General features: G+C 53.6%; 1 pseudogene; it reads left to right on the forward strand.

The window, feature by feature from the left end:
- Positions 1–16,107, forward strand: part of LOC119878985 — a 31,511-nt pseudogene extending 15,404 nt beyond the window's left edge.
- Positions 16,108–19,194: the final 3,087 nt, after the last annotated feature.

Raw genomic sequence — 19,194 nt, forward strand, 5'->3', positions numbered from 1 at the left:
ACCAGGGTCGCAGCAGCATGGCCGGGCCGGTCACAGGGTGGGGAGCGGGTCACATGGGGACTCGGGCGGCTCCCGGGGACCCTCCCGGGACAGCGGTTTTCTGGCTACGTGGTGTGTAGGAGGCGCCGTCCCGGTGCCGGGAGGAGAGCGCAGCAGGTGAGCCTGGCTCCGGGGTCAGAGAGCTCCCTGCGTGCTGTGCTGCCACCGCATGAGGCGGCCCACTCGGGACGAAGGGTGCACCTGCCGCCCCGGCTCCTGGTCCGGGAAGCAGCTTCGCCGGCACCCAAGGGCCACCTGGGCAGTGGGGTGGGGACACGGGCTGGGTGTGGAGGCTGAGGAGCCCCGCCGAGCTCGCGCCCCCCGTGTCAGGTGCCCTGTGCTCTCTCCCTTCCAGCTCGGAGCCAACACCCTGCTTTTCCTCAGCGTGAACACGTACGGGGTCTTCATGAGGGTCCTGGCCGAGCGCTCCCAAAGCAAAGCCTTCCTGCAGGCCCGCAGCTACACTGAAGACCGGCTGAGGCTGGAGGACGAGAACGAGAAGCAGGTGGGCGCGGGGGGCTCTCACCTGCAGGGGCACGGGGCCAGCAGGGGACACGGTGTGGGGAGCACAGCTGGGGGCATGGGGCCGGGTGGGGGGTGCAGACAGCGGAGTGTGGGCCCGGGGTGCAGGGCCGGGAGCACCCAGCGGGGAGCACGGAGCTCGGGGTGGAGGTGCTCAGGAGCCTCAGGAAGAGGAGACAGGGCAGCGGCAGTGGGGACTCCGTAGACGTGGAGGGGGAGGACCTGCCACCTTCTGTGGCCCCAGCGTCAGTCTCCCCATTGGTCAGACGGTGTGCCCAGGTGACACTGTAGGGCTGGGAGGGGGCAGGGCGAGCTGCAGAGCTCGCCCAGTGGGTTTGTTGCCCTGCAGGGGCTGAGCTGCTCCAAGGCCGGCACGGAGGGCGGGGGTTTCACCTGTGGGGGGGAGGTTGGGTGGGATCCAGCTGGAATCCACTCCCTTGGAGCCGGGGTGGTGGGGGGGGTGGTGAGGCAGGTCCTGACCGGCCCTGGCGCAGGTGTGGTGGGCCCTGACCCGCCGGCCAGAGGCTAAAGCTCCGCGGACCCGAGGGTGTCCCCATGACAGTGGTTGTCACGGTAACCCTGGCCAGCAGCTCGGCTGTGAACCTGGGGGGCCCCCTGCCCGGCCCCTCCCACAGCCTGCTGGGGCCGCGGGACCACCCACCCCCACCCAGTCGGCGAGCCGGACCGGTGCGCACTGCCCGGAGTCCCCGGGCTCATCCCCGTCAGGGGTGCCGGGTGGGTTGGGAGCCCCAGGCGAGGCTTCCCCGCAGCGTCGGTGCTGAGCCTTGTTTCTGTGGGGTGGCGGGTGGGATTGCTCCGTACGTGAGAGCCCACTCTATGGCAGACGCAGGGCGTGGGGTACGGGCTGTCCTTCTAAAACATGCACACGCGTGTGTTTATTTATAGGTTCTATAACGATACCTAGTGTTTACGGTGAAGGTAGGTTGTGGTTTAGAAGCAGATGACGTACGTGTGCTTAGATTGTGTGTGCGTATCTGGATGGACTTGTCTGTGGGAGATCCACGTCTGCGTGTATACGTACGTGCACATGCGTGGTATGCGTGTGTGTGGGCCACATGTGCGGAAACGTGTGCATGTGTGTCTGTACACACGTGTATGTGTCTATGTGGAGCATGTGGGCAAGTATCCATGTCTGTGTGTGTCTACGCGTGTGGATTTGCATTCGTGTGGACTCTGTGCATGCCAGTGTCTGTACGTGAGTGTGTGCATGTGCGTACATGTATGTGGGGATACGTGAACATATGCATGCAAACGTCGGGTGTGTGCATATATGCGTGGATGTGTGCGTAACTGCACATGTGTGGATGCGTGTGGATGCGTGTGTGGATGTGAGCGTGAGTGTGCGCATGTGTGCAGACGAGTGTGTGGCTGAGTGTGTGTGTGCATGCAGGCACACACGTGCGTACGATCCGGAGTCCCCGGGGCTGGTCCCTGAGCGTCTCCTGCGACATCAGCCCCGCCAACTGAGGGTCTCTTGGCCGTTTTTGAGACGCTTGCACGCGCAGCGCGGGGACCCCCCTTGGACATCCTTGAAGAAGCGACGTTTGGGGGCCGCCGCTGCGTCTTCCTCTTCTGAGTTTCCCTTTGCTCTTCCTCCTGTCTTCCATCTCCTCTGCGTTTCCTTTCGGATGTCTTTCTTTCCGTGCTCGGCGTGTGTCTGTCTTCATCTCTTCTCTTCCCGTGGCTGCCTTTCCCGACGACCACGTGAGGCTCTGGGCCTGTTGGGTCCCCGAGCCTGGGGTCGGCCGCGAGCGATGCTGCAGTGGTGGCTGCGGCGTGGACCGCACGTGCATGCAGACTCCCAGGCCTGCGCTCTAACCGCACCCCCGGCCCCGGCCCCAGGGGCGAGCGGTCACACACACTCCTGCCGTCACGGGGCCACTCTGCGTGCTCGTGTCAGCTCCGCCAGCAAGGGCTCATCCCACAGAGGGGGGAGCCCAGACACCGGGAGGCTCAGGGCCGGCATGTGGGCGCAGCAACTCTGCAAGACGGCAGATGTCACCCTGACCCATCAGCCCGGTGACTGCTGTTACCGTGTTGTCACTCTGGGTCCGGATATTTAGATTTTCTTCATTTTCCCACGGACGGATCCACCGGTGCTTTGAATGTAGCTTGAGGCCGCTGTGCCTTCCTCCCCGGCGTGCGCGCGGGACTTTGTGTTCTCGGCCCTGACGTTTAGACGCCGTGTTTTGAAAACGTGACTCCTCCCGAGGAGGAGTTCATCCTCGTTCATCGCCTGGGAGCAGGCCTCAGCTGTGTTGTCGGGAGAGCAGGTGCGACTTCGCGCCTCACCCCGGCTCCGGGGGGGTCTCCCGGTTACGCCGTGTTCCACGTTCTCCTTCGAAGTTCTCCGCGATCGCGCGTGGCTCCGGTAGCGGTGGCCTCTGAGCGGGGCCCCGGGGCCCGCCAGTCCATGGGGGGCCGGCTGAGGCGGGCCTGGTGGTCGGGGGCCCGGCGTGCATCCCGGAGAGGAGTCTGGTCTTCTTTGTCCATCCTCCACTCCCTGGCGGGCCGTGCTGCGCCTCCTGGCCCTCACTGACGCGGGACGGCCTCTCCACACGGTTGCCCTTCGTATTTCTTTGTGGCGTATGTGTTTGACCCCTCCTGGCCCACGCTCTGGCCCCGTGGGTGGCAACGGGCCGCTCACCGTGGAGAGGCCGGTGTCTCCTCCGGGGTGGTCCCCGTGTCCCCACGTGTGTTTCTCTCGCCTTGCTTCTCCTGGTGTTAAAACTCAATAGTTCCATATTTCAGACATTTCCGTCATTTCTCTTGGTGGTTCACACGGTGCTTTTGGAACAGGAGGGTGAGGGTCACGTCCATGCATCTCTGGCTGGCCCAGAGCGGGCGAGTCCGGACTTTGACCTGCCATGTCTTCTCTGTTGGGGCCTGGGGGTCGGGTCTGTCACACGGGAGTAGGCTTGGCACACGGCGAGGGCTTGCGGCCCCGGGGTCAGATACTCCAAAGGGACTTGGAGGGTCTTTCGCTTCCAGAACAAAGACGTCCAACCTTAGGTCTTCGAAACGGGAAAGCCTTAGAGCAGCTGATCAAGAAGAAAGAATGGGCATAGGGCGGGTGTTAGGGACGGAAGGCTCGGCGGCAGATAGAGCCGTGCTAAAAGCAGACACAAGGGAAACACTCAGGATTCGTCACTAGCAGGAGATTTGAAAACTCCGAGATGCACCAGTTCCCGCACAGTTTCCAGGATCGAAACTGGTTCGAGAAGCAAATAGAGGGCTCGGAAAGCCCGTGGCCACCCAAATGTTGACTTAGCAGTGACCGTCGTCTCCGGGCCCGTGGTCACCCCTGAGCCGTGTGGGCGTCCGGGGAAGGCGCCATTCCCGCTCCCGCTTGTCCCGGGGATGTGGGCGCAGGGTGACTCTCCAGAGTCGCCGACGTGCAGGTCGCACACACGTGGGGAGTGGCCCCTGCTCCCGGCGCTGTGCTCCTGGACGGTCACCCCCAGGCCCTTCCTGGCGCTGAGCGGGGAGCGGGTTTTGTCTGGACGCCTTGGTGCATCCATGTGCCACGTGTGGGGCTCTGCAGGGGCTGCCGCTACCCCGTGTGTTGTCATCCCCATGATTGCCTGGACACCGTGGAAGCAGAGCTGACAAAGTCTTCGTTTTCTTTTTTTTTTCTTAAATCTTATTTATTTAGTCATGAGAGAGAGAAAGAGGCAGAGACCCAGGCAGAGGGAGAAGCAGGCTCCATGCAGGGAGCCCGACGGGGGACTCGATCCCGGGTCTCCAGGGTCACGCCCTGGGCCGAAGGCAGGCGCTAAACCGCTGGGCCACCCGGGGATCTCCCTGACAAAGTTTACTTTTTGTCTTGATCCAGTTTTGGTATCAGATAATATTGACTTTATATCAGGAGTTGGGGGGTGTTCCCTTGGGGTAAGGTGGTATCTCATTGTGGTTTTGATTCGCATTCCCCAGGTGATTAATGACGTTGAGCATCTTTTCATGCACCTGTTGGCCATCTGGATGTCTTTTTTAGAGAAATGCATATTCAGATTTTCTGCCCGTTCTTTAATTGCATAATTTGGGTTTCCGAAGTGGAGTTGTCTGGGTTCTTTATATATCTTGGATACTAACCGCTTATTGAATCTACCATTTGCAGATACCTTCTCCCATTCAGTAGGTTTCATTTCTTTTTCATTTTGTTCATTATTTCCTTTGCCGCGTAAAAGCTTTTTATTTGGTACAGCCCCAATAATTTATTTTTGCTTTGCTTCACTCACATGAGGAGACATATCTAGAAAAGTCTTGCTAAGGCTGATATTTTCTGGAAAATTTTAGGTAGAATTGGTGTTAAATTTTCTTCAGTGCTTGGCAGGCATATCTAGTAAAATCATCAGGATCTGGAGATTTCTTCTATATGAATTTTATTTTTTTATTTCTTTATTTTTTATTGGTATGTGAATTTTACAATTAAGAATTCAGTTTACTTAATAGGTTGCAGAACTATTCAGATATTTTATTCACAGTATTTATATCTTACTGCGTGAGTTGTAGTGGCTTGTGCTTTGTTGAGAAGCTTGTCCGTATCTTTGAAATGGTCAAATTCATGTGTGAAGTGTGACTACTGTTCCCTTTATCTTTTCGGTTTCTGCAGGGTCTGTAATGATAACGTTTCCTTCCTGATTTTGTTAATTATGTCATATCAGTCTCTCTCTCTCACTCATTTTGCTAGAGGTTTGCGTATTTTATTTGCTGTATTTAAAGGATCACATTTTTGTTTCATTGATTTTGGGGTTTTTTTTTTTCCCGTTTTCAGTTTCTTTGATTTTTTTCTTGTATTTATTATGATATTCCCTCCTCTAAATTTGCTTTACTTTGTTCTTCTTTGTCCAGAGTATTTAAATGGAAGCTTAGATTATTTGACAACTTTCTCTTTTTTAGTATGAGCAAATAGTCTCATAAATTTCCCTTTCAGAGCTGCGCGCCACCGATATTGGTGTGTGGTATTCTCACTTTCATTCGGTTCTGTGTATTTTTAAAACTTTCCTTTGACATCTCCTTTCAACTCCTGGATTGCTTAGAATCGTTTTGCTTAGTTTCTCAATACTTGGAGATTTTTCTGCTGTTTTCTGCTACCGATTTTTAGTTTGAGTCCGTGATTTTCAAAGACCATGCTCTAGAATTTGAATTCTTGTAAATATGCTGAAGTTCGTGTCATGGCCCAGGATATGGCCTGTCTTGGTGTGAGTTCTGTGGGTGCTTGAAGACAACGTGTTTTCTGCACTTCTTGGGCGAGGTGTTTTATACCTGTTGTTGACATAACTGTTGGCTGATGGTCTTCTTGAGTGCTCTGTATCGTTGCTAATCTTTGTCCAGATTTTCTATCATTTATTTTTCTTCTTAAAATTTTTTTTTAAAAAAGAGTTTACTTATTCACGAGAGACACACACACACAGATGCAGAGACAGAGGCAGAGAAGCAGGCTCCCCGTGGGGAGCCTGATGCGAGACTCGATCCCAGGACCCTGGGATCACGCCCTGAGCCAAAGGCAGATGCTCCAGCGCTGAGCCACCCGGGCGTCCCTGGGTCATACTTGTTAAAAATCACTCTGCCGATGTGTCTCTTTTGTATGTTTAGAACACTTGTCTTTCATGTAATTATCATGTCAGAGCATCCACCTGTCATTTTATGTTTTGTTTCTTTGTCCTGCTTTCCTCTGTGTTAGTCGAACGCGTTTTTAGAATTCAGGTTTGCTATATCATTGTGCCCACGAGTGCGTATCTTTCTCAGTGCTGCTTGAGGTTTTATACTAAAGACACGTAACGTCACATTCTACTGTTGTCGACATGTTACCGGGTAGGGCGAAGTGCAGAAACCCCACCTCCGTGGCCTTCAGCCTCACCTGCGACAACACGGTCTTAACTATTTCTTCTGCATACATTTGAGCCACACCAGGCAGTGCTGTATGGCTCGCGTCAACCAGCACGTAGCGGAGAAGGGAAGTCAATTTTATTCATGGATATTTTTGCTTATGTCATGTCATTTCTTCCTCCCCTATGCCCAGATGCTTCCTTTTCTCCTTTTCTTTCTGGTTACAGGTCTTTCTCTTGGGGCAGGTCTGTTGGTGACAAGGCCTCCTACTTTTCCCTCTTGATTTCTTTCATTCCCGAAGGGCTCTGGGTACACAGTTCTTTTCTCTTGCACTCGAAAAGCCGGCCACCGTCTCATGGCCTCCACGATCCCCGATGAGAAATCTGCGGTAATTCGAACCGTGTTTCTCGTGGGAGAGGCACCGTTACTCCCCCGTTGCTCTCCGGCCTCGTCCGCTGTCGTGACGTTTCTGAGGTTTGACTGTGTTGTGTCCTGGTGTGGATTTCTTCGGTTTGTCTGCACTGGGGTCTTTCCAGTTTCCGGAGTGTGGAGATTTAGGTCTTTTGTCAAATTTGGGGTCTTTTCATCCACTAATTCTCTGAAGTTTTCTAGCCATTTTCTTACCCTTCTTTGGTGACTCCGTGGACATGAATGTGGGATCTTTTGTTATGGTCCCACGGGTCATTGGAGCAGCCTCTGGGGCTCCGGGGCTGCAGGTGCGACCTCGCGGATGCCGAGTGCGTCGGTCCTGCCCGGCTGTCCTCACCCACAGCTTCTGCATCACAGCCCGCGACTCCTTTGTGCAAAAGAGGGCTCTTGCCCGAGCGTAGCCAGGTCGCCCCGAGCTGGCCCCGACCGAGGGTGGTGGCTGGGTGGGGAGGCCCTGCCCTGAAGGTCACCTCAGCCGGTTGGTGGCTTTGACGATGCCGAGCCCCCTTGCTGTGGCAGGAGAGTGCTGGCATTTTAAGAGCTTCCTGGGGCAGGTCACGTGAAGGCCCGCAGAGGTCAAGCCCAGGCCTGGCTCACTGCCTGGTGTCTTGGTGCAGAGGCAACGGACTGCCTGGTGTCCTTGGACCTGAATGGCGGCCTCCCCTGCCCCACAAGGACGTGGGGGGACGCGGGGACGTACAGCCCCGTCCACCGGCCCGGCCAGCCTGCCTCTGGACGCAGAGGGGTCCTGGGCAGGTGGTTGGGGGGAGGGAGTTCACAGACTGAGAACTCTTCACCCAGGGAAAGAACTTGGTAGAAAGAGTGGACGGATGTCCCCTTGATGAGGGGGGGGGAGGAGCGGTCCCTGGGCCAGCGTGCCTCGTACAGTGGAGTCCTGAGGATGTCCCACGTGCGTGCAGGGCTGGGGGAGGATACCCCGCGGGCTGCAGAGCGCCGGGTGCCAGCATTCGCCCTGGACCCGCAGGTGGAGTGGGTGGCTGTCACACGGGCTGTGCCTGGCTGTAGTTTTGGGACCGAGCCAGGAGGAGAGCACTGGGCCTCGGGGGCGGCGGCATGCGGCCCTTGGACGCTGCCCCCCGCCCTCCACCCGGAGTTACCTGGAGGCTGGTTGGGATCTTGAGACGCCCAGTTGGGAGTTCACCGCTTGCTCCGACTGGGCTGGTGCTGGAGGCCTTTCTCCTGGGGCACCCGCTGGTGTCCCGGGCCGGGGCTCTGCAGGACCCCGTGTGGGGAAGGCTGCCGGGTCTTTCCTGAGGATGAAGGGGGGGAGGGTCGGCTCTCTGTCCGTTGCGGGTGCTGCCGGGCCATGAGGTGCCCTGGCAGCCTGGGCGCGGGGGGTGCTGGCCTTGTGCCCTGGGGAGCAGCTGAGGCTCGGCCTCCGGGGCCTCCGGGGCCTCCTCCCTACCTGACACCTGTGGTTTTGGGGAAGCATGATGAAGGAGTCAGGGTGACGAGTTCCGTGTGGCGTGTGGGGCTCACGGACACGGCCTCCCATATTAGGGTCAGAACGTGTGTTTTGTCCGAGGCCGGGGTGCCTGGTGGCCCGGGGCTTTCTGGGTGCTGCTCTGAGCTTTCCGGGGCCTGCGCCTTTCCCCTGCCCCTGCACGAGGAAGCTTCTGCATGAGGATTCACTGGCCACCCGGGCTCTCTGAGGACAGGCTGCTGATGTGAGGGGTGTGCCCTCCCCCCACTGTCCGGATCTGTCTTTCCTGGTCCCGGAGGGGACGTGTTCCCTCAGTGACTCAGTGGTCAGCAGTGCCAGCAGCCTGCCGCCATCCCCTGCCCCTGCTTGGGTCGCTTACCACAGCCCCCGCCCCCAGGATGACAGGAGTCTGTAGAGTCTTAGCTTGTCCTTCCGCGGGCACACGGTTGGCAGATGTCTTCTCCCTGGCTTCAGCCAGTTTACTTACGTGGCGCGTGACTCTGCGTGCCGCCCACTTCTCAGTGTCCTCTCGTGTGGACCGTGGCATCCCCAGAGTGAGGGAGGGGTGTGCTGGCTGGCCCACTTCTGCTCGGGGTGGGGGCTACAGATGTGGGCCTCCCCTGACCGCAGGGTGGAGGGCGGAGAGGCTGTCCCCGGGATGCAAGGTCTGGGTCTTGTTCTCGGCATGAAATGTGTGACGCGGGGGCTCGCTGTCCTGTCCCCTTCTTTCTTCATCAGCTCAGGATACATCGGGCTCACCCTGGCCCAGGCGGGGCCTCCCGGGCTTGCACCCCAGCTGCGATGTCACCATCCCTTTGCATCGGCACCCCAGTCGGGGCTCACGCGGTGGACATCTGCTGGGCCTGCTCTGGGGACAGGACATGTTCCAAACACCTCTCAAGTCATCAGACTTGCCTTCCTGTTTTGTTCATTGAATTTATTCCTGGGTATTTTATTCCCTTTGATGCAGTTGTAAATACCATCATTTTCTCCGCTTTTCCGAGCATTCATTGTTTGTGTGCAGAAACACCACAGATTTCTGCGTGTTAATTTCACATCCTGAAAATTTGCTGAATTCAGGTATTAGTTCTGACGAGTTCTTGGTGGCATCTTTAGGGTTTTCTGTAGATATTAAGCCATTTGCAGAGAGAGATAGTGTGTGATTTTCTTTCCGTGCCCGGTTGCTGAGGCTGGGACTTATGCTGTTGGATGGGAGTGGCCTCCCTGTCCACTCCTGACCCTACAGGGGAAGCTCTCCTGTTCTCACTGTCGGGGCCGATGTGTGCCGTGGGCTTGGCATCCCTGGCCCTCACTGTGTCGAGAAACGTGTCCTCTGCACCTGCCGTGTGGGGAGGCTTTATCCTGAAGGGATGTTGCGTCCTGTCAAATGCTTGTTCTGCATGTGCTGAGACGATCATGTATTTCTACCCTTTCTTCGGTTAATGCGATGCATCACATCGATCGATTTGTGGATATCGAACCACCCTAGCATCCTGGGAACAAATCCCACTTGGTTGTGGTGTCCAATCCCTTGAATGTACTGTTGGAAGTGGCTTGCTCATGTTTGTTTGGGGGGATTTCTGCATCTGTGATCATTGGGGGTATTGGTATTAGTAAAAGATCCTCGTCTTTTCTGGTCAGGTCCAGTGGTTTTGGGTTCAGGGTAATGCTGGCCCCATAGAGTGAATTTGGGAGCTTTCTTAGAGCTTAAGAAGTATTGGTGATCTTCTTCAAACGTTTGTTAGAGGTCACTAGTGAAGCCATCCGGTCCTGGGCTTTTCTGTGTTGGGGGCTTTTGATCACTGCTTCAGTCTCCGTACTAGAAATGTCTGCAGATTTTCTGTTTCTTTATGATTCGGTCTTGGTAGGTTGAGTGTTTGTAGGGATTTATTCATTTCTTCTAGGTTGTCAGGTTTGCTGGTGTATAAGATGTGTCCCTTTTTATTCACTACTTGGCTCTTTCACTAGGACACGTGATTGTGTGGGCAGCAGTGGGACATGGTGGGACACGTCCATGTAGCTGTGTGTGTGGGTGGGCATGCACGTGTGTATGGATATCCGCGAGTGCATTGCATACATGCATGAGAGTGTGTGCGTATGCAGTTGTGCACATACACATGCGTATGGACACGCTTGTTCACGTATCTGTGTGCAGGTGTCCATGTGTGAGTATGTGCATGTGGGCTAAAATTTGTTTTAGATGTCTTCCTGTTATGGTTCTGCAGGATGCTGTTCTGTGGCTTTCTTTCCTCATGTCGTCTTCATGTGGAATCTTGGTCAGGCTGGTCTCCTGGAAGAGTTTGGGCATGTTTCCTCCTGTTCCAATTTCTGGAGATTTTCTTTCTGAAACTTTTAAACAATTCTTAAGAAAATTTATGTATTTGAGAGAGAGAGAGAGAGCACGAGAGAGCACAAGTAGGCTGGAAAGGGAGAAGCAGGCTCCCCACTGAGTGGGGAACCCAACTGGGGGCTCCCTCCCAGCACCCTGAGATCACGACCTGAGTGGAAGGCAGACGCTTAACTGACTGAGCTGCCCAGGCGCCCCTGGAAGTTTTTATGTACAGGTTCAATTTTTTAAAATAGGGCTATTATATATATATATCTATAAAATCAGGGCTTTTTTAAAAAAGATTTTATTTATTCATTCATGAGAGACACAGAGAGAGAGAGAGAGGCAGAGACACACAGGCAGAGGGAGAAGCAGGCTCCCTGCAGGGAGCCCGACGCGGGATTCAATCCCGGGCCTCCAGGATCATGCCCTGGGCCGAAGTCAGGCGCTAAACTGCGGAGCCACCCAGGGTTCCCTAGATTCGGGTTTTTTATATGTCTGTGATATATCCATATACGATATGCATATGCACATATATCGGAGTGAGCTTTGTGTTTCTTAGTCTTTCGAGGAATCTGTCCACGTGAGCTGAGTCACCGAGATTGTTAGAATAAAGGTATTTATGGTATTTCCCTGTTAGCTTTCTAATATTTGCAGAAGCAGCCGTGACATCACCTCCTCCTTTTCTGACTGTGATAATTTGTGTCTTCCCTCTCTCCCCCACCATTCTGGCTGCACGTTTATCAATGTGATCAATTTTTGTAAAGAGTTTGCCTTTGGTTTCATTGATTTCTGTTTTATTGTTTTTCCTCTCATTTTTTATTATTGTGATTCTTGTGGTTTCCTTGTTTTTCTCTTAACTCTTGTTTTTGTAGTTTGGGAAGATGGAAGCTGAGACTGCTGATCGGGATCTTTTCCCTCCTAACGTGAAGAGTTGGTGCCGCACACCAGGCGGGTGTCTGGCTAAGGTGGCATCCCCGCGTTGCTGCGACACTGTGTCCTCGTTTCCCGTCGGTTCAAGATGCTTTCTAATTTCCCTTTTAATTTTGGTTACACCCATGGCTTATTTAGAGATATGTTTTTTGAGGGATTTTTTCAAAGGTCTTTCTGATTTTGACTTCACATTTAATTCTGTTGTGGTCAGAGAACACATTTTATCAAAAATTTGAGTCCTCTTAAGTACACGGTTCAGAACGCGGTCTCCTCAGGAACTGAGCAAGAAGATGCACTGTGCTTCCGTGCCATCCTTGTGTTCTGGGGTGTTGTGTACACACGCTGAGGCTGGCTGGGGACGGGCTGCTCACGTTCTTCCCCTGCGTCATTACTTACGTCCTGGCTCCCGGGTTTCTCAGTTCCTGATCGAGGGGTATTGAGTCTGCGACATACTTAGAGATCTGTCTGCTCCCTGTGTTCTCAAGCTCTGCTGCTTGATTTATAACATTTAGGGTTCTTAGGTCCTCTTGATGAATTAACTTTTTAAGATGTTCTTGATTCGTGAGAGACACAGAGAGAGAGGCAGAGAAACAGGCAGAGGGAGAAGCAGGCTCCATGCAGGGAGCCGGACGTGGGACTCGATCCCGGGACCACGGGATCACACCCTGGGCCGAAGGCAGGGCGCTCAACCACTGAGCCACCCAGCAGTCCCATTCTGTTTGTTTAGAGACAGAGCGTGTGTGTGCGTGTGAGCCAGGAGAGGAGCAGAGGGAGAGCTAAAACCAACCTACTGAGCCACCCACGCTCCCCTAATTAACTCTATTTTCATGAAGAAATGACCCTCGTTCCCTGGAGCCCTAACGTGCTGTGTGAGCATAGCCGCTCCAGCTTTCCTTTGATTATTGTCGGGAAGCATGTCTTTTCCATCCCCCTTTTCCTTTCCCTTCCCCCAAGGGCTTCATGTCTTTTTCTCTAACGGGCTGGGTTTGTCTTTTCTCCCTTGAATCTGACTGTCCGCGTTTGCTGTGCTTTGCCGTCGGCCCGGGTTTGGTTTGTCCCATCTGTTCTGTGTCGTGGTTTTGCTTTTCCTGCCATTCTGTGGGTGTAGGGGGCGCGTTCTGTGACTCTGCCCTTGCACCTCTGTTGGCTCATGAGTGTGCACCGTTGGCTCCGGCACTGGGCTGGCTGCTCCGGGTCTGCGGCCAGGTTCCTGGACGTCGTCCGAGGATCTCGCGGACGCGCCTCCTCACGACGCCTCCCTTCCTGGCCTGTGTGAGGTTGCTGCTGTGCGTGTTTCACTTGGTGTTATAAAACTCTGTTCTGCATCGTTGCCATTTACGTTTGGGCAACGAGCCGTTCCCTTTAGAAGAGGAAGGTGGGGTCCAGCCTGTGCGGGTCGCCCGCGGCTCTGCGTTGTGGGTGCTCCGCAGGGAGGAGGGCAGCCAGCCGGCGAGGAATCCGCGCCGTCTCTGTGTTTCTGAGAAGGGTCCTTCGTTTTGCCTTTATCTTGGAAATTCTTTTCACCCGTTCCTTACAGGACCGTGGCCATCGGGTCGTGCTGTCCAAGGAGGCCGCTCTGGTCCTCCGTACGCAACGGGGAAGATGTCTGTTTCCTCTGACTGCTTTTAAGATTTTCTCTTCATCGCTGGCTTCAAGCAGTTTGACTGTGATGTGCCTCCATGAGGTTTTCCTTGCGGATTTTGGGCTTCCTGCATCGGTGGGTTTATGGTTTGATCATCTGGCTGAGAGATAGAGACGCAAAGAGACACAGAGACACAGGTAGGGAGAGCCGGTGAGACAGGGAGCAAGAGTCAGAGACAGGGAGAGAGAGAAGGAGTGGGGGGGGGGGGCCGGGGACAGACCGAGATGGGGTGGCGGGGAGAGACAGACACAGACACAGGGAAGGAGAGTCAGAGAGACAGGGACGGAGAGACAGAGACAGTGAGGGAGAGACAGAAAGACAGGGAGGGAGAGGCAGGGAATCAGGTAGGGAGACGCCGAGAGACTGGGAGGGAGACACCGAGACACAGAGAGGGAGACACAGAGACAAGGAGGGTGAGATCTAGACAGCGTGGGAGAGACAGAGAGGGAGGGAGACCGAGAGACAGGGAGGGAGAGACCGAGAGACAAAGGGCTGCGCAGGGAAGGAGTAGTGGGACCTGTTCCCGGAGGGGCTGGTTGTGGGGCCTCCTACGGGTCAGGTCTCCTCCGGGCGGCTCAGAGAGGGTGCGGGGCCCCTCCACCGGGGCTCAGGGAGGGTGCCGAGTCCATCCGCGTACGCTCAGAGGGGTTTGGATGCAGGCACCATCCAGCGTCAGGGCACGGCCTTGGGGCGGTGGCTTGAGGGCCTGGGTGGCTGAGCCCCAGGAGCGCCCCCCACGGCCCTTGGCTCTTCCTCCTCCCCCCTACTCCCCTCCCCCCCCGCCCCTGTCCCCCTTCTCCCCTTCCCCCTTCAGCCTCTGCCCCACTTCCCCCCTTCCCCCATTTCCAAGCTCCCCAGGCTCCAGGGAGCACGCCCCCCCCCCCCCCCCGCCTTGGTCCCTATCAGGTGAGTATGGCGATTTCTGAAACTTTGAATTTTGAAAGCATTCCCCTTTCTCCACATCCTCTCCAACATTTGTTGTGTCCTATCTGGTTCTTGTTCCCCATTCTCACGGGTGTGAGGTGGTATCTCATTGTGCTTTTGCTCTGTATTTCCCTGCCGGCCGGCGATGCAGAGCATCGTCTCGTGTGCTTGTTGTCCACGTCTATGTCTTCCCTGTGTGACGTTTCTGTTCATGTCTTTTTGCCCATTTCAGGGTGGCACTCTTGGTTTCTCTGCTGTTGAGTTGAATAAGTCTTTTTTTTTTTTTTTTTTAATTTTTATTTATTTATGATAGTCTCACAGAGAGAGAGAGGAGAGAGAGGCAGAGACACAGGCAGAGGGAGAAGCAGGCTCCATGCACCGGAAGCCCGACGTGGGATTCGATCCCGGGTCCTCCAGGATCGCGCCCTGGGCAAAGGCAGGCGTTTAAACCGCTGCGCGCACCCAGGGATCCCTGAAGTTGAGATAAGTTCTTTAGAGACCTTGGATAACTGGGCCTGTATCGGACGGGTCATTTGCACATATCTTCTTCCATTCTGGAGGTTTGTCTTTTAGGTTTTCTTGAGCTTTACTTTTGCTCTGTGGAAGCTTCTCATATTGACGAAGTCCCAGTGATTCGTTTTGGCTCTGTTTCCCTGGCCTTCATGGATGTATCTTGCAAGAAGTTGCTGTGGCCCAGTTCAAGGAGGGTGTTGTTGCCTGTGTTCTCCCCTAGGAGTTGATGGAATCTTGTCTCCCATTTAGATCTCCATCCATTTTGAGTTTCTCTTTGTGTCCGGAGGTGTGAGAGGATGGTCCAGTTTCATTCTCTGCGTGTGGCTGTCCAACGTGCCCAGCAGCCTTTAGTGAAGAGACTGTCTTTTTTCCAGCGGCTGGTCTTTCCTGCTTGGTCGAATGTACGGTCTTGACGGGCGAGTGAGGGTCCACTTCTGGATTTGTCGCTTCTGTCCCATTGATCTGTGTGTCTGTTTCTTTGTGCCAGTACCACACTGTCTTGATGAGCACAGCTTTGTAGCACAGCCTGAAGTCCGGCATTGTGATGCCGCCAGCTGTGGTTTTCTTTTCTCATATTGCCCTGGGCGTTCGGGTTCTTTTCTGATGATTTCACACGAATCTTCCGATGATTTGTTCCAGCTCTCTGAAGAGAGCCCGTGGTATTTCTGATGATAGGGATCGCGTTCCATGTGTAAATTGCCCTGGGTCACGTGGACATTTTCCCAATATATATGAATTCTTCCAATCCAGGAGCATGGAATGGTTTTCCATCTCTTTGTGTCTTCCTCAATTTCTTTCAGACGTCTTCCGTGGTTTTTCGGGTAGAGATCCTTTATCTCTCTGGTTAGGTGTATTGCTAGGTATCTCATGCTTTTGGGTGCAATTGTCACTGGGACCGACTCCTTCATTTCTCTTTCTTCAGTCTCATCGTTGGCGTATGGAGAGGCCAGGGATTTCTGGGCATTGATTGGGTATCCTGCCACGCTGCCAAATTTGCTGTAGGAGTTCTAGCAATCTTGGGGTGGAGTCTTTTGGGTTTTCCAGGTACGGTATCATGTCATCAGCGAAGAGGGAGAGTTTGACTACTTCTTTGCCGATTTGAGCCTTTTATTTCTTTCTGTCGCTTGATTGCTGAGGCCGTGACGTCTAGTAGTATGTTGAGTAGCCTTGGTGAGAGTGGACATCCCTGTCTCTCGTTCCCGATCTTCGGGGAAAGGCTCCCAGTGTTTCCGCATTGAGGATGATTATTTGCCGTAGGCTTTCCTTTCCGTCGATGGCTTTGGGGATGCTGGGAACGTTCCCTCTATCGCTGTACTCTGAAGCGTTTGGATCAGGAATGGATGCCGTATTTTGTCAAATGCTTTTCTCTGCATCTATTGAGAGGATCATCTGGTTCTTGTTTTTTCTCTTGCAGATCTGATCAGTCACACGGAGTGTTTGCCTAGTGTTGAACCAGCCTTGGGTCCCAGGGATAAATGCCACCTGGTCACGGTGAGTAACTTCTCAATGTACCATTGGATGCTATTCACTCGTATCTTGTTTAGAATCTTTGCATCCGTGTTCATTGGGGACATCGGTCTATAACTCTCCTTTTTGGTGGGGGTGGGGGTCTTTGTCTGCTTCTGGACTTCAGGTGATACTGTCCTTATAGAACGAGTTTAGAAGTATTCCATCTCCAGAAGCTTCAGCTGGCCTCACTGTAGTCTCTGTGGTGGGCTCTTGTTTTGGTTCAGGATGTAGCTCAGTGGCCAGAGTCGTTCGCTCCACTGAGGCAGGCGGCTGCTCCGGCATGTGCGGGAACCCGATAGCATGCACCTGGGCGTGCTCTTCCTCCAGGGTGGCCACGGGTACAGGTAGCTCTTGCATGTCGGAACAGTGAGTCAGAGGTGTTACCACCACGTGCATTGGTTTGGTCTCAGCAGCTGGCTTCTCGGCTCGAGCCGTGACCAGCTCGATCACCTCTGGCTCTGAAGCTTTAGCAGGCCCCGAGGTAGGAGCTGGGGCCGGTTGTTGAGGTGGTTCAGGATATTGCACAGGGGCAGACACTAGTTTGCTCCCTGAGCTGGGTGGCCGATCCGGCATGTGGCGGACCCTGGTAGCATGCGCCGGGACAATGATGTACCACAAGGGTGGCCAAGAGTTGCAGGTGGGTCCTCCTTATCGGGAGAGTGAGTCAGAGGTGTGACCACCTCGTGCATTGGCGTTGGTCTCAGCAGCTGGCAATCTGGCGCTCTGCGGCCAAGCACGCAGCACCGACAGCCCTGCCCAGCTCGATCACCTCAGGCCCAGAAGCTTCATCAGGCCCCACCTTCGGAGCTGGGGTGGGCTGCTGCCGTGGTTCATGATGTTGCTCAGGGGCCGAAGCTGGTTGCTGCACTGAGGCAGGTGACTCCTTTGGCATGGCATGCCGGGGACATTGATAGTGGGTGCCCGGGGGAGCTCTTCTTGCAGGGTGGCCAAGTGTGCAGGTGGCTCCTCCAGGTCGGGACAGTGAATCAGAGGTGACTGCCATGTAAATGGCTTGGCCTCCGCAGCTGGCATCTCGGCTCGGGCCAAGCACTCAGCACCAACTGCCATGCCCGGCTCGAACTGCTGAGGCCCATAAGCTTCAGCTCACCCCAGTGTAGTAGCTCTGGCGGGCTCTTGATTTCACTTAGGATGTTGCTCAGTGCTCGAAGTCGGTTGCTCCCTGAGGCAGGTGGCTGTTCCGTCATGTGGGGGGGATCCCGATAGCATGCCCCTTGGCGTGCTCTTCCTCCAGGGTGGCCGCGGGTACAGGTACTTTTTCACATTTGAAATACCTTATTGCCTATTTGCTTATGTTAAAAAAATAACTGTGTCCAAGACTTAAAGATTCTTATTTACTGATGCATTTAAATCTTTCTCATAATGATCTACGGCATTTAATGTAGTATGGAAATTGTTCATATCGGTGCCTCCGGCAGCTTTTCCTTTTGTACTTGTGGTGTTCCTGTTTATATCATTCGGATATCTTTTGAAAAACAATGACATTCTTTAGAAACCTGAAGATTAAAAAAAAAAAAAAAAAAAAAAAAAAGAAACCTGAAGATTTACCTGGCGTTTTTTTTTTTTGTTTTTTTTTTTTTAGTGTCATACATTTCCATTTATTGGACCCTACTGAATACATCAGTTAAATGTTTGCTTATTTCACATAAAGGGCCCGTTTTCTTTCTTTTGAATTTTTAATTTTTTATTGGAATTCAGTTTGTCCACATATACCGCAACACCCTGTGCTCATCCCGCCAAGAGCCCCCCTCATTGCCCATCACCCAGTCACCCCCCCCCCCCACCCACTTCCCCTTCCACTACCCCTTGTTTGTTTCCCAGAGTTAGGTGTGTCTGCTTTGTCACCCTCACTGATACTTTCACTCATTTTCTCTGCTTTGCCTTTATTCCCTTTCGCTAATTTTTATATTTCCTAAATGAATGAGACCATATAATGTCTGTCCTTTTCCGATTGACTCTTTTCACTCAGCATAATAGCCAGGACAGCTGCACCCCAATGTTTCTAGCAGCAATGTCCACAATAGTCAAACTGTGGAAGGAGCCTCGATGTCCATCGAAAGATGATGGATCAGGAAGCTGTGGTGTGGCGGGCAGTCATGGCGGCTCACCTAAAGAAACGAGTGTGCGAGGAATTCACTAAGGTGGTCCAGCAACAACAGAGGAAATTGCAACCAAGAAACTGCGATTGACAAAACCAAGTAAATCTCAGCACTCCACATAGATCGGTGTAAAGCTCCCTCCCCAGCGGATGCTTTGCAGTATCTACTCGTTTCCCAGAAAGCCTGTTGAAGCAGAAAGTGCTGAAGGAGTAGTCAGGATTCTCTTGGAACATTGTTACAAGGAGAATGATCCATCTGTGAGACTGAAAATTGCATCATTGTTGGGTTTATTATCAAAGCCTGCAGGGTTTTCACCAGAGTGCATTATGGATGATGCCATTAACATCCTGCAGAATGAAAAGTCTCATCGACTCCTTGCTCAGCTGTTGGACACCTTGCTTGCAATTGGCACCAAACTCCCAGAGAATCAAGCTATCCACATGGGATTAGTTGATGTAGCCTGCAAGCACCTCACAGATACGTCTCCTGGTGTAAGAAATAAGTGCCTGCAATTACTTGGCAATCTTGGCTCTTTGGAGACAAGTGTCACAAAAGATGGAGAAGGCCTAGCTGTCAGAGATGTCCAGGATTATAGGGGATTACTTCAGTGACCAAGACCCACGTGTCAGAAGAGCGGCTATAAAAGCCATGTTGCAGCTTCATGAAAGAGGACTGAAATTACACCAAGCAATTTATAATCAGGCCTGTAAATTGTTGTCTGATGACTGTGAACAAGTGCGCAGTGCTGCAGTCCAACTTATCTGGGCTATCAGTCAGCTCTATCCTGAAAGCACTGTCCCCATTCCTTCTTCTATTGAAGAAATTCGCTTAGTTGATGATGCATTGGAGCAATTTGTCCCATGGTCAGTGATGGCTCCTGGGTGGTTCGAGTTCAGGCTGCAAAGCTATTGGGCTCGATGGAACAAGTCAGTTTTCACTTCTT

Source organism: Canis lupus, unplaced genomic scaffold (assembly GCF_011100685.1).
Source record: "Canis lupus familiaris isolate Mischka breed German Shepherd unplaced genomic scaffold, alternate assembly UU_Cfam_GSD_1.0 chrUn_S2185H2385, whole genome shotgun sequence".
In the NCBI taxonomy this organism is placed as follows: domain Eukaryota; kingdom Metazoa; phylum Chordata; class Mammalia; order Carnivora; family Canidae; genus Canis; species Canis lupus.